At 33.4% G+C, this 16388-nt stretch overlaps 1 protein-coding gene across 4 annotated transcripts in view; it reads left to right on the forward strand.

Moving 5' to 3' along the window:
• Positions 1 to 5234: 5234 nt before the first annotated feature.
• The window catches only part of LOC124368827, a 29249-nt gene continuing 18095 nt past the window's right edge, over positions 5235 to 16388 (forward strand). The window contains exons 1-3 of one of the 4 annotated variants that reach the window (XM_046826233.1): positions 5235 to 5476; positions 14137 to 14189; positions 15488 to 15550. The gene's annotated coding sequence lies outside the window, so the exon portion shown is untranslated. Of the gene's footprint in view, positions 14190 to 15487; positions 15551 to 16388 lie in introns of all 4 variants that reach the window. The other 3 variants (XR_006923009.1, XM_046826234.1, XR_006923010.1) reach the window with 3 other exon arrangements.

Below are 16388 nucleotides of genomic sequence, written 5' to 3' on the forward strand. Positions count from 1 at the left end.
ATCAATTTCCAGAAGAATTGTGCCACCTTGAACTCCTCTTCATCAAGTTATAACTTTAGAAAATGTGACTCTAATTCTGTGTTTGCGTGGCTTCAAAGCTTATCCTACCCATCAGTTTCTCAAGTGGAAGCTGAACAGCACTTTGTGACATTCTGCAATAGCCTTGCTGAAGTCGTCAAAATCAACTGTCCTGTAAAGACAGTGAGAAGATCAGCTTTTCCTGCCTGGTTTGGCTCTGAACTTGGAAAACTGGTGATCCAGAAGAAAATAATGCACAAAAAGTTCAAGACAACCGGTGAGATTTTCTTCTACGAGGAATTTAAGTTGCTCAGGAGGCAATGCAAAATACTTGCCGCAGATTCTTACTACAGATACACTGAATTCCTGGAATCTTCTACTCCTAATAATATAAAAATATTTTGGTCGCATATCAATAATTTTAAAACGTCGACCTCACTGTCTTGTTTGAAATAAAATGGTATTGAAGCAGAGGACTCCGTGTCACAGTGTGAACTTTTTGCAGATTTCTTCTTGTCGGTGTATACTAACTTGTCATTTCCCTCTAGTACCTTTGATCTAGACACAAACTGCAACCTATATAGCCTCACCTTATCTGCTCAAGAGGTTGAAGCGAAGCTCAATACCCAGGATCCCAACAAGGGTATGGGTCCTGATCTCATACCTCCAGCAGTGGTAAAGTACTGCAGTCCTGTTTTAGCACCTATCCTCGCTGTATACTTCAACTTACTGCTGAAGAACGGCACTTATCCAGCTAACTTAAAACTTAGTTTTATAGTACTCATCTACAAATCCGGTGGGAACTGAAGTTACAAACTACAGGCCCATAGCCATTCAACTTGTGTTTGCCAAATTATTTGAGAGCCTTGTCCTAGATAAGCTTGCATTTGACCTGAAACATACAATAGTCAACGAACAGCACGGGTTCCGCAGTGGAATGTCCACTGCAACAAATCTAATCTTACTCCAAAACTATGTCACATCTGCTTTTTCAAAACATAATCAAGTCGATTGCATCTACCTAGACTTTTCCAAAGTATTCGACAGGATCAACCATGATCTTCTTGTCGCAAAACTTAGGGCCTTTGGTGTGTCTGGGTCTGTATTGAAATGGATTTCTAGTTATCTTTGTGGGCGTACTATGATTGTGAAATTCGCCAGTTCCCTCTCCAACACTTTCTCAGTTACTTCTGGTGTTACACAGGGGTCACATCTAGCTCCTTTTTTATTCAATTTATTTATTAATGACATCGGCAAAGCAATTTCAACCAAATATCTAATGTTTGCTGACAATGTCAAATTATTTCTTGAAGTTCCGTGTTTGGAGGACTGTGAATGGTTATAGGCTAAATAAATTGTTCTAATTTCATTCAAGATAAGAATGTCTTGAACTGCCGAAGAGTGTGGATTGTTTCTTAATCTATGATAAAACAAATGAGAGCTGATTAATTCATTCTATTACCTAACATAACTCCCAAATATTTATGATTATATGCCCTAACTAGCAGTTTTCATTTTAAAGGGAGTTCGTCCGAGTATCACTGCCAGCATACTCTGTATTGTGCTATGTCTAAATCAGCGGACTCTGTTTCCTTTATAGCCAGGGTCAGGAAAATGTTACATTCATACACATTAGAATAAACTTTCTCCCAGCAAGAATATACACGCCATACATAGACTTGCTCATGTAACACTGAATTAGCACCGAACTTAGGATCGCATTAAGTATCATGATGCATATGTGGTCACAGATTTATCTGATGCTGGTTACGTAGCACTGAAGAAGGTATAGTAAGCCCAATGTTGTCTGTAAAAGAGGTAACTAATTATTGAAATTAAGGTGCGGGTGGAGTTCCTATGTTGAGTAGTTTGAATGAATGAATATTTATTTCCTCATAGAAATACAGATCACACATATATACAAAAACAGGAAATGATCTCCACATGGGCGTAGCCTGTCAGCCAAAGTAGGCCAAATATGGACATAATAAGTTATTAAGGATGGTTGTCTCATCAGCACGACAGCACTGTCTTATGATCACTTGGGCATGCCATTTGATTTGGTCGTATTAGAGCATGGAATTCGGAATTAATTTGGACCTAACACTGTAACTCTGTTTAAGAGAACCATAATTAGATTTCTCAGGGGTACTCATGTGAACTTTATTATTATGTAATCGAAGATGTCATCTGAATGGTTGAAATTCCATACAGCCTAATAGAATCTACTATGTGCAAGTAGACTACCAGCTTAGTAAATTACTTACCTTACTTTAATATCTCTTAGATGAGTTTAGAAGAAAATTAAATGTCAATTTTGTATTTAACTATACTGTGTCATTCAAGAAATTGCTCATCAGTAAGATTGGCATAGACCTAGGTCTATCTTGAAATGTAATTTATTTCAGAAACACACATTTATATCACTTGTAAATTAAATAATAACTTGTGAACTCCATTCCATTATCTTTCAACACATTCTTGAAATTTAAATTTGTGAAATAAACAATCTTACAAATGACCATTGGACTATTTGCCGTATAGTAGTGTGAAACAGCACATGACCTATCCATAGAACACATCCTAACAAAAATGTACTAATCCCATGTAAATCCTATATTAATGTTATAATTTGAAGATGAAAACTAAAAATAAAAAACCCGAATTCTCTAAAGAGTCTACTTAACTGGAACTCCAATATAGATTTTACATAAATGTTGTCTACTTTAAATCATAATAATAACCATTCAGGCAGCACCTATTATCATAACTGTATTGATTTTACAGGCTAACGATTGAAAAGAAAATCTATGAATGGTGTCGTACTTCAAAAACGTACAAGCCGATGATAATAAAACTTTGCACAGACATTCTAGGCATAATCTACCTTATTATAACCGTAATTTCAATTTTATCTTAGGCCACACCTATTTTTGATTGATGGCTGGTCCCGTAGGCCTACCTCAGAAACTTACAATCCGATCTGGATTCACAGTCCAGTGCAGTAGATTTGGAGAGCAACACATTCTAATTAATAAAGTTTAGAAATAAAGATACAGTTTAAAAAATAAATTTAAAAACAAAGTAATAAATTGTATCATGTCGATTTTTAAAACAAAGTGGATTATTGGGCCAATAAGGCTGGCTCTACTAGTACTATTTATTTATTGAATAAGATTCTTGCTGCAGTACGATAATTACCCTTCTTGTGACTACTGTATATGGTAATATAGTAGTATTTTCTCATAGCAATGACGTTTTATCGGCATGACACTTGAGACTGATATTCCTCCAGGCCGCCACCACCCGTTATCGCTTCGTGCAGTTATCAATGATAATAGTTGCCAAGAAAACGGGTTTGATCGTATTTTGTAACAATACTCTTTTATATCCGTAATAATTCGTAATAATAATAATCTGTTTGCATTTTAAAGCAATGCGGTAGCTTCATAGAATATTATTTCAGGTAAATATTATTATGATAGGCTAATATCTTTCTAGTGATTTGTTTTACGTACCGTAGTTCATAATTAAACAAATAATATTGTGTTTTTTAAGTGGATTGATCTAGTATTACGTTATATCAATTTATAGACGCAGTAACATTGTTAAAATTTATATTTCGTTTCATATTGTGTTATTCAGTTTTTCATACAACGTTTGAAGAAGAAAGATATATTTTAATTGTTAAGGATAATGATTACAAACTATTGAATTAATTTTATGAATACTGTTGTATTAATTAATTGTCATTGTTTTACATCAACGACGTAAGCTTTTAAATTAAATAACGTAACTTTTAAACATTTTTAAATTAAACAAGGCTTCGTGACATTATTCAAAATCAAGCCGTCTGGAAAACCAAATATTAATTAGACTCTAGTAGTTGACTTCCGGTTCCTGTGCTGTAAAAAATATTTATTCTAGGCTTCTTTCTCTATTCTCGTTAGTTACGTAATCTAATAGGATAAATTTAATTCTGAAGTGAATTCGACATATTTTACAAAATATTAAAATATTATGGCGAAAGTAAAATGACATTTACTATAAACATTATTTTAGTGTTGCAAATTAGACTCTCGTAGTTGACTTCCGGTTCCTATATTGTACAAATTATTTGTTCTAGGCTTCTCTATTCTCGTTAGTTCCTTAATCTAATAGGTTTGTTTTCATTCTGAGGTGAATTCAACATATTTTACAAAATATTATGGCGTAAGTAAAACGACATTTACTATAAACAATATTTTAGTATTGCAAATATTTCATGTTGAAAGAATCAACACAGTTTTCTGTGATAACTGTTTTATTTATTCGACTTGACTGAATAGTAGTGATATGATATCGCCTTACTAGCGAAGATAAGAAATAAGTTTAGTCTAAATGATAAACCTAATTTAGACTTAGGGGGAAACTTTAGTTACAACGATAGTCTCACAAGATTAGAATTAGCCATAAGGCTAGAAGCAAAATAGTTTTAGTAATTGATAATCATAGCAAAGATGTTTCACTTGATTTAGGCCTAGGTATTTTTTGTTGGTGTATGCCTTGTGTAAAGCTTACACAAATGCTACTCAAGTTTACTGAAAGTTTAACTATCCTGGACTATGTTATTACTTTTGCAAAAGCAAAATAGTTTTAGTAATTGATAATCATAGCAAAGATGTTTCACTTGATTTAGGCCTAGGTATTTTTTGTTGGTGTATGCCTTGTGTAAAGCTTACACAAATGCTATTCAAGTTTACTGAAAGTTTAACTATCCTGGACTATGTTATTACTTTTGCAAAAGCAAAATAGTTTTAGTAATTGATAATCGTAGCAAAGATATTTCACTTGATTTAGGGCTAGGTAGTTTTTGTTGGTGTATGCCTTGTGTAAAGCTTAGAAAAATGCTACTTAAGGGGAGATAGTTTTTCGACCAAAAAATATATTTTTTAAAAACATTTTTATTCGATTGTCCATTTAATTCTGTTTAATAAAATATATACTTTTATATGGTTTTCATTTGATATAGTTCAGGGAAAATAAAATACATAGGTGTGTTACCCTTTGGTGTAGCGTCTAGTGTCAAGTTCTGCGCGCTGGTTTCAACTACGGTACTTTATATAGTAATTTAAAGCCATATACTAATGTTGTATTTTAGTTTTGTTTGTTGGTCACACGATTAGTTCAATTCTGTTTTCTGTAATATTTGTCAGTAACTTCTTTTGTGACAGCTGATGTTGACAAATGACAGTTTGTGATTGTTACATAGGCCTATTGTTCAGTGGTGTGTTTACAAACAAGTGACAAACTAAGTTGTTCAGAACTAAGTTTTTACAGCATAATTCTATTATTATAAGTGATTTACCTTGATATACTATATATCATGCCTAGGATAAAAAAATTTAACCGTAAGAGGTACCAGGGTAATCAGTTTACAAAACCTAGCCTAGGCCAGACTCCAGAAACTCAGCCTAAGGTAACTTCCTCTAGTTCTAGAAAACTGTCTGGCTCAAAACTACCCAAGGATTATGAGTATTAAGATGATGACATAAATGTAATCATTAACCTTCAACTGTTATCTCAGGCTATAAACAGTTTTACTAAGTGTATTAGGCCTAGTTGTAGTGCATCATTTAACTGTCTTAGCGTTCAGATTGATTCTGGTTACACTAATAGCATAGCCCATAAGTTAGTGTTGGACTGTAATATAAGTTTAGTAGTGCATTCATGAACACAAAGACAATCCACAATAAGCATGAACTAAATATTAGGTATGCTTATGCCCTAAGATCAATCGGCAAAGAGCTTGAGGCTGGTAAAATGTTTTCTGCGGTCATGAATCTAGCTCCACCAAACTCCAGGATGCAGGCACTATACAAGACCATATTGCCTAGGGTTACAGAAGTATGTGATACTTCTCTCAGAAATGCTGCTACAGAGGCTGTAGAAGAGAATAATGGAAGTTCTGACATAGCTGCGGCTTTTGATGGCACTTGGCAAAAGCGCGGCTACAAATCCTTGAATGGAATTATTACGGTTACGTCGTTTGATACCGGTAAGGTATTAGACTTTGAATGTATGTCTAAATTTTGTATAAACTGTGCCAGAGATTTATACAAAAATGATGAAAAAGAGCTGGAAGAGCACAAGAAAGTTTGCAAGGCAAATTACTCCGGGTCGAGTGGAGGCATGGAGGTGGTCGGGGCCAACATCGTTTGCAGTCGGTCAGAAGAGAAGCTTCGAGTGCGGTATACTAAATATTTAGGGGATGGGGACTCTAAAGGCTTTCAGTCTGTTTTAGAAGCTAAGCCTTATGGTGAAGATGTGGATATTGTCAAACTGGAGTGTGTAGGCCATATCCAAAAGCGCCTTGGCACAATACTTCGAAAGTTAAAGTCTACAATGAAAGGAAAACAACTCAGTGATGGCAAAGTTTTGGGCGGCAAGGGTAGGCTAACCGATGTTGAAATCGACAACTTCCAAACCTTCTATGGGCTGGCAATCCGAAGAAATACAACTGATGTTCAAAAAATGCAAGACGCTGTGTGGGCAACCTTCTACCATAGGCTATCTACTGACACGAACCCACAACACGACCGTTGTCCTTCCGATGAAGACACATGGTGTAAGTTTCAAAAAGCCAAGTTCACTAACACCCCATTTACTCATAAACACTCCTTGCCTGAAGCTGTAATGTTTCTTATAAAACCAATTTATGAAGATCTGTCAAAACCTGAACTCCTCAAGCGCTGCCTACACGGAAAGACACAAAACCCCAACGAAAGTGTGAACAGCTGCATATGGAAAAGATTGCCAAAGACTGAATTTGTCAGCCTACCAACCCTAGAACCAAAGTAAATAGAAGCCTGAAATTGTTTATGCATATCAACTAATACATTGTACCTAATTGTTTGCTTGTATCTAAGCAAATTATTTACAAAAAAAATTTAACTAAAAATTTATTTTTTTAAGTTGAAAATATTAAGTACTAGAAAAAAAAATATTTATATGAGTAAAACCTATTATAAATAGGTATAAGATACTCCATATACCTCACTTATACCAGTGCTAATGTTTCAGGTTTGTAGGATTAGTGGTTAGGGAGATAAGTGTACCTAACTATGTGTATGTTTCCCCATTTAAATAGCATGGGAGCGAGAAAACTGCCTATCTCCCCTTAAGTTTACTGAAAGTTTAACTATCCTGGACTATGTTATTACTTTTGCAGGGAACAATGATAAGAGTTAAATTTGCATGGTATTCTTGCCAATATAGGAAAGACTTAGTTTAAAGATAGGGCTAAATGTAGTGTCAGTACTGCATATGATAGGTTTGACCTATGATAGGTTTTATTCACATGTGATTATGTTCATCAATATATGTAACCATGATCTTTTCTGGAATAACTTTATTACAAATGTTAATTTGTTCTACCTAATACTCTTCATCAGGATTATTCCACCGAAACCATTCAATGGTGGTAGGCCTAGCTTAACAATGTTTTAATTTAACATATTTAATTAATTTAATTTTTTTTATATGTTGTTCCCACGTACAACTACGATAAATTACTTTTCAAAATGGCTTACACTCAATTTGTTTCAAATTGTCCTTTGCGGGAAGTTACATATCTCTTAATCCACCAAAAAAGGTAACGTGAAACAAAACCCATGTTTTAGGTCCCATGTTGGGCTATCTTTCTATAAAACAAACGTAGCCTTGCTTACTTTTCAAAGTACCTAAATTAAGTCTGAAAATTTTATAAAAAAGCTAAAATAATTAGTAATAGTTCAGTATGAAGGGAACATTTCTAAAAGTTAATGTTTCTCAACAATTTCAATACCTCTATAGAGTTAGCGTAAGTAGTTTGAACTTCAGACAACTACCCATTCTATTTAATAAAATGTTAAAATTAGGAAAATTTAAAAAACGTGGACAGTTAAGGATGGCTTAACTCGGCCAACACTGCCTATACTCGAGGTTGTCACACTAATGGTGTACGATAATACTGATTTGTACATTACTTAAGTTTCTTACTGTTAATCGATACAATAAAGCATGTCTCAGGCTACTTTAAAAAGCAAGATAGTGACAGTAAACAACTAGTTGTGATATAACGGATGCAGCTACGTCTGTTGGTTCACTATCTACTCCTGGTACTAGTAGAAGCTATGCTGAACCTGATGTGAATCAGATGCTGATGAACGTGGACTTCATTCCAAGTGAACAACACTAGTATGATTTAGGGACTAGGGATTCCGGTCCAGCACAGCCGTAGTTTAGTAACTACCTTTCCACTGTATTTGGTACGGTAACCAAGACTGATTTTTTCAAAAGTCTATTTTGACCAGTATCCTTGGCTTAATACAGTGTAGTAGAAGGCACACCATATTGCTAATTCTCTCGTCTACAGATCGTCTTAGCCAGTTGAGACTCCGCAGCTAGAACTCCGCTTGACAGACTCGGTTGTGTCATAGTGACCACAACACAACTTCTTTCATTTTAAAGTTAAAAATCAATCTTTTCGTGCTTGCAATAGTTGTAGGAATGGTTACAGAGATTAGCAATATGATACATAGGTTTAAACTTGGAAATATTTCTTTATTTCGATTTGATGTCTTCTTCTGTCATTCACCAAAACATCAAAAGGATTGAGAAAACTTGAAGAATTTCGTTAAACGACTTAAATCTGAATTTGTATTTGTACCTCGTATAAAATGTCTCATAACTGAATAATTTTTATGAATATTTTTGCATTAACTATTCCTTGTTTATTTTGTCAATATTGTCTTCATCTGTCATTCTTTTACAGTATGTATTTTCACCTTTTTGTATTGTTCGGTTAATTAATCAATATTTTAATTTAACGTTACAGTAAATGTTTTCCAACCCTTCATTTTTATAACCTCCTTGAAATCACATTATCATCTAATGTCAAGATTCTTTTTGTAGTAAAGCTTTTATTCGTTACCTCATTAGCAAGGTTTTTCCTCAATTCAGGTCAAAACTGTAACCCTCAATAGGAAGTATTTATGCAACACTGAACCTTTATAGTACAAGTTTGGCCTCAGCAGTACGCAGGACCAGTTCTAGACATTTTTCTAGTGTAAACAAACAAAATTCTGGTGCCCCTCCAAAAAACTTACATGGTAGTAAGGATTATCTCCGGGTCTCGATACATTAAACAATATGAGTGCTTAAGAACGTCCGAAACAAGTGAAATATGAATAAACGTAGGCCTTACTGTAATTATCAGCATGTGCTAAACATCCTTGCCCTTATTTGTTTAATATAAAATTTAAAAAATTTAAAAACCAATTACATATATAAAAATTCTAAGTTAATTAAGTGTGAACAAATCAATAAATAAAACGCAAGTTAGTTTTAAAGAAATTAAACAATTAATATACTCGTAAAATAAAGACAAACTTAAAAACGGTTACATTTAACACTGAAAAGAGATTATTCTTGACTTCATTTCATTGAGAACGTAGTTAGTGTCTATTTGGTTTAACAAATCATTCTCAATGACCATTTTTGTTAGTCCACTCAAATTTTCCTGCCAAATGGTGGATCTGAGATAAGTTTTTATTAGTTTCAACTTAGAAAAACTTCTTTCACCACTTGCTACTGAAATATAGAGCGTCAGAAGGATGCTTAGAGAAACAAAACCATTAGGAATTGTGTCCATATAATCATTTTTTGTTATATACGACAAGGCCGTACTTGTAGAACTTCCAGGTGGCAACATTGGCGCAAAAATGTCTAGCTCTTCGAACAATTCGACTCCATTTATGTCACATTCTTCTACATCACTCCGAACATCGTGAAGTTTTTTTCCGGCGTCTTTCAAGGTCTTCTTGTTCTATGTCTGAAGATTATTAGTGTCATAAAGAAAACTAAAACTCTTTCTGTGGTTCTCCATGAGTTCAAACCTCTCTTTAAGTGACTTGATTGTTCTTTTAAGTACCACAAAGAAAAATTTCACTTTGAATGATGCCAGTCCAGCCTGAATCAGTTCATCCTCACTCTCAGGAAAATATCCTCATTGTTTCACTTGGACGAACTTCGGTTTCTTTTTCAAATTCAGCAGAAACACCAATTTTTTCCGCCATTTCAGAAGCCTCTAGGATATGCCTTCATCAGATCTCATATTTTCCAAATATGTCTGAACACTTTTTACGAGGTCCATTGAAGTTTGCAAGGTAGATGAAGCTTTTTGCAAGGTCTTACTCACCATGTATGGTTAAGTGGTGTTTCGTTTTCCATGGTTAGGATCGAACGATAAAACGTTACTGTAACGCATGGCATGAGACAGTAGATGACAGAGCGACACAAGACGCAACGGATGGGGAGGGATGTCCGTCATATGAGGCCAAGTAGATGACGGAGGGGTGCCCGACGGACGAGTCCATTTGTTATTATTTGTGGTTATTGTTATTTGGGAATAACAATAAATCAAGTAGTGGGAGTATGCGCAAAGGTCCCACCTTACGATATACGATTTTTCCTAACTCCTTACTCCTACAATTTGGCGATGTGAATCAATTTACAACCTCTAGTCTAGTCTCCTTCTTTAATACTGAACATTGGAGAGCGCTTAGGCGCCCCCTTTGGATTGGCATCCTATGCGACCGCGTATTTACCTCTTAAACCAGCCCTGGAAGTACGTTGTTTCGTACATTCCTCCTTTATAGCAAGAGTTCACTCTTTCGTGTGCATGTTTCCCAGCATGAGTGACGTATTTTCAGAGAAACAATGTCTTGGGCACATAAAAACCTCCTCCTCCCCGATACGGTAAACGTTTTTTGTGATCTGTATCATCGACTAGTCACAGTTATTTATCTTTTGTCATATCTGTGCAGTTTTGAGGTGTTTCTATACGAAAATATAGTGTATGAGTGAAATCAGTCAAAAACCTTGATAGTGCCTTGAACCATATCCATGTAGTAACTCAAAACAAGTATAAATTTAGCACGAACCTCAGCAAGAAAAGTCCCTCGATAACAAGAAAGTTTTCCAAATCTGAGGATCTACTGTACCTAGAATCTAACTTTATTATTAGTTGTATTTCTTCTATTTCTAGTATTTGTTTTTTTTGTCAGTAATGATGATTTCAATCATTTTGTTACAATTAATAACAAGCTAATTTTCTCCAAAAATCAAGCATGGCATTTCCTTTTTCATCTTTCATATACATACTGTAAACATATCTTATCATTATCTACACCCCTGTTTTTCTGTGAGCCTAATTACAAATTATCCAAAATATTACTTTAAATTCCTACACCATATTGTTTTAGTGCCATTAAGTACCGAGTTTTCTGAAACTCCTTCTTGCCACCATTGAAAAAGTTTCTCTAAATTTGTGTAAAATTAAACATTTAAACATTGATAGAGCTGGAATTGAATGATTTTATTTCAGGAGCAACTTTAATATTTGATTTTACATCATAATATATTTTCCTAACACTTTTTCAAAACTGAGGTATTAAATTTACCTAATATAATTTACATTTTAAAAATAAATTTGATTATTTTAATCAAACAGGCTTAGTGTAGAAATTTTTCTGTTATTAGTGTTGGCGGTTCTGATTACTTTCTGTGATCTTGATCTGGATTTGGTTTCTGTTGTTTCTTCTAGTTTGAGTTGTCTATAATTGTCTAATTGCTATTTCAATACTTTTTCAATTATGATTTGTATACTTTAAATATTTTAGAGTGAAATATACTCTGAAAATAGCTCACAATTCCGTGCAAATGATATTTGAAATTAACATTAAAACATTTCTGTGAGATTACTGTTGATTTTAATTAGGCTAATATAGTTTTACTGCAGATTTTAATTAGGCTAGTATAGTTTTACTGTTAATCTTAATTAGGTTTATATAGTTTTATATATTTGAATTTTGACATTTATGGGTGAAACATATTTCATTTATGATCAATGGTTAATAAAGACTATTTGACTATTTCAGTCAAAAAGTGAATTTACAGAAACCTTAGATGCTGCACATGTTATAAATAGTGTAGACTGGAAAACCTAGGAACAAAGATGTTTAATTTTAAATTGAATTTATTGAATTTTGTGAGAAACTACTATTTCAAGGAAATGACAAGTTTAAAGAAGTTGTTTTTTAATAAATTTATTTATTTGAAATTTAGATTGATTTAATTTTGAATATAAAACAAACTGAGAACTTTTATTACTTTATTCAAACTATAATAAACTTACAATTTGGTTTTATAAATTTGGTTCTTTTCATGTAGTTAATATTAAAAATGGAATACTGCCATGTTATGATAACATATTGCCGTGATTAGTTATACATGGGCAGAACAAAAGGACTACTAAATGTGACACTTAAAAATGCAAATAAAATACATGAAAGGGTAATGAAAAGGTCTCAGCATTACTAATTTTAGAATCGTCACCTTTTCAGGAGTGTGTTCAGGTAGTGTTTTCATAATTAAAATATTAAATTTTACAAGGTCTCTTTTCCCTTCCAGAGTGTTAAGATAAGTGTCAATCATATCAGAACGAACTGAAGAGGAGAAGTGATTGCGAGAAAACAAAAAGTTCTAGTTTCCAAGGTCGATGTCACCCCAAACTCTTTCAGAACAAATTTATGGCTCAGACCTCCTGAAAGGAAATAGATGTTTAGTGACAGTAAACAAGGCACCAACCCTAGTAGTGCAGTAATTGGCGTTGCATTTTCCGTTGTCTCTGTATATGATACCAGTATCTAAGATGAAGGAAGCACATACGTTGTCAAATTAAAGGCGTGTTTTGGACATAGTAATATTACTGGAACTAGTTTCTGCCAAGGAAGAAAATAACTCATCGCATTTATTCTGTAGATCGCATTCGTTCTGGTGCTGAATTGTGAAACATTTCAGTTCCTTATCACAGTAGTAGTTCCCCCTCCCCCCGCCCCCACAATTCTAAGACCCATATTTGTGATTACTATGGAGCACACCTCTAAATGGACGCATCTAAAGACCTCTCTGACAAATCTCAAGAATATTAACCTTTAGGAAACATTCAGATACTTGGATATAATTGTAGTTACTTGCCTTTGTCTTTGGCTTCGTCACAGTATTTTTTGATACACCAGATTCTTCAACACAAACAATCGATCTTGTCGGTGACACTGGGCTTAAGTCTAGTTATGAACTGAGTGTTTTTTTTTTACTGATATTGTGTTTGTTTCTGTCCCACTACTAATTACAACAGCGGAGACGCGTTGTCTTTTCAGTTAATGCTCTTCAAGCTGATCTTGGTGGTTCTGGCTCTTCCTAATCACAGTAAGCCATAAAGGAAGTTCACAACTCTAGGTTCTAAAGTTCAACCGATATCCATAGATATTTGGATTTCAGCTGTACCATAAACACTGCATACAGTTTCTGAAGCATTGATAACAACAGCTTTCATTCCAGCAATGTCTTTCAAAGGAGCCTTTTAAGTCTGCACTTTTAGGACTTGAATAATCAGAAAAAAACAGCTTGGGAGAGAATGACAAACTGTTTCAGTTCATTAAACAAGGATTCCAGGTTGGAGTTTACGAGTCTTGCTATGTCAGATCTCATTTTCTTAAACTGCTTATTAAAGTACTTGTGACAGTCATTCCTTCGCTGACCCCTTCTCACTAGTAAAACGCCTTTGACACCATGAGGAGTTTTAATCGAGATTTAAATCGTTTAGAATCACTGAGATGTTTAATTCCTTCAGGCAGCTTGTTTATCACTTTCACACCAACTTGGGACAGCAAGTGTTCAAATGCCATCGTTCTATGTTGTACAATCTGAAAGTTGTCCCTGGCCTCTTGTCTCGTATTGGTGGACATCACTGCCTTGGACCAACTCGCATTTGAGTTGACAGTATAGAACAACGTCGGAAATGTAGAGACATGGTAAAGTTAACAATCCAAGCTCTCTGAAGGCATCTTTGCACGACTCTCTGAAATTAAATTTGTGAATAATTCTGACAGCTTTCTTTTGAGCTCTAAATACTCTTTCGAGTTTGTTAGAACTTACAGAAAAGCCACAAGGTTTCATCCAAAATAGAAACCGATTTCAGGCTCATAATTTCTAGTACTTTTGATACAAGATTGATTTATTGGTATTTGTTTCCAGGAAAAGAGATATCAATTGCTCATCAAAAGAAGACATCGCTGGGCTCCGATCAGGTAAATAACATGTTGTTATATATATCCTCATTTTAAAATGTATTTAAGCCTAAAAAATATTGTTTCACAGCTCTATATAAATCAGGACAATGCTGTATGACATGTCATCAAATCTCACACATACAAAGTGTTACAAATCTTGTGTAGAAACTTTGGAGTGTCGTCTCTGGAGTTATTATGTTGATCTAAAGATACAGGTATATCTATCTTCCTTAACTGAGTTTACTTATTTCAGTCTTTTTGAGAATGTGTCATTCAGAGTTTTCATTTTTCATTGCCACTAAACAAGCAAATACAACTGTAAAGCAACACTAAAATACCATTTAAGCAGTAATCCAGAGCGAATTCTGGTAGTCGAATAGGGTGGGGCTGTTTATTTCGAAATGTGATGTGAGGTTGTTTTTGAAAACTACAAAGAGATCAACAAAAAACTTTTTTATTTGAAAGGACCTTGTTCAAATTTTTAAAATGTAGAAAAATATTTTGAGAAATGAGATTCTCATAGACTTATTAGCACCCGGAAACACACAACTATTTTAAGTCCCTGGTGATGACATCATTATTACATTAAATAGACTTTTGATTTTTTTAAATGTTATTGGAAAAAAATGTATGTGTTGGTTATCAGTCTACAAACTAAAGTAGGTGGTTCCCACAACATTATTCAAAATTAATCAAATTTTAATCGACAAAATCCTATCATTCTGCCATATTTCTTTCCCACACTGATACAAAATCGCGTCTTCTTTTCTATTTTTTTTTTTTACCATAAAACTCCACTTAATTAAAACTTTAATTAAAAAACTGACTACAAGTTTCAAATTATGAATTCTCAAAGTTTCAGTTTTGTTGAAAAGCACCAAAAACGAGAATATTTTTTTGTTCTTAACTTCATAAAAACTGGAAGTTTTTTATTGTAAATAATTTGGTTCATATGTGTAAACATAGAAATTGAGCTAATAGCAGGTCCAGTGCAAGTATGGAACCAGGGCAAATATTCCCGATAGATATGGGTAGATAAAATGGATACCATAGGTAGGAAAACATGAACTATGGATATTTTAATAAAAGTAATTGTGAATCTACAAGTATTAGTAGACATTTCAATAGGTTCTATGGATAATTTTATGGTAAATACTATTTATGTAAAAGTAAAATAATGTTAGTTACTTTAATTTACATTTTAACTTATTATATACATTGGATAAAAAGGTTTAGGTTTATGGTTGACATTTCATGTAAACAATATGTATATTTATATTCTTGTGTAAAAACATAGCTTTCTGTTTTTCTTCTAGGAGATACTTCAGAAGTCTCTTCTGGTGAACAGTGCTCATCGAATACTGCAAAGATTGATACAGGTACATATAATTCATCTGACTATTAATCAAAATTTGTATTCAAACTTTTAAAACATTCTGTACATTCATAACGCTCTAAAAGGGAAGACTTTGACATACACCCTCCACCTATTATCAACCAATTCAAACACTTGAAATAGCACTATCTTAGTTGCAGGCTGTTCTATAAAAAGAATGGACTGAAATAATCTAATAATTATTAATTGAAACCATTTTAATCTGCAACAGTTGTCTGCATTTTGCATTTTTTACAGAGTTTTAACACTTGAAACTACAGATGAGGATGTCATGAATAAAAAAATTTCAGATTAAAAAACAATCTTAATGCCACCATTAAGAATATTTTCTAGTGAATATTTATTTGGTATGAAGCTCAGCAAGCCAGTGCTTATATTTCAGTTAATATTGGAATGTAAAATGTCTTAGTGTTCTTAAACTTCAAGTTGTCAAACCTTGCCATCATTAATAATATTGTTATTAAATAAAAACATATTAGTCAAACAATTCCCCTTCCCTAGTCTCCAATCATTAACAGTAAAAATATTACTATCAATTAAACAATAACAAGATTCCAATCAAAATGATTCGTTAACATTTAAATAAATTCTAATATAAATAAGAATATTAAAATTACTTATATCAAATATTTATTTTATAAAACCTTACTAAGTCAGACAACGTTAAAAGTGTAACAAACTATAATATAATAACAATCATTCATTAAAACAATAAAATTAGTAACAATATAAATTCAAAATAACAAAATGGAGATTGAGACAGCATACATTTTTTCACGTCTAAGAATACTGGGCAGGAATAATGTTACAATAAAGAATTT

Source organism: Homalodisca vitripennis, chromosome X (genome assembly GCF_021130785.1).
Source record: "Homalodisca vitripennis isolate AUS2020 chromosome X, UT_GWSS_2.1, whole genome shotgun sequence".
NCBI classification, from domain to species: Eukaryota; Metazoa; Arthropoda; class Insecta; order Hemiptera; family Cicadellidae; genus Homalodisca; species Homalodisca vitripennis.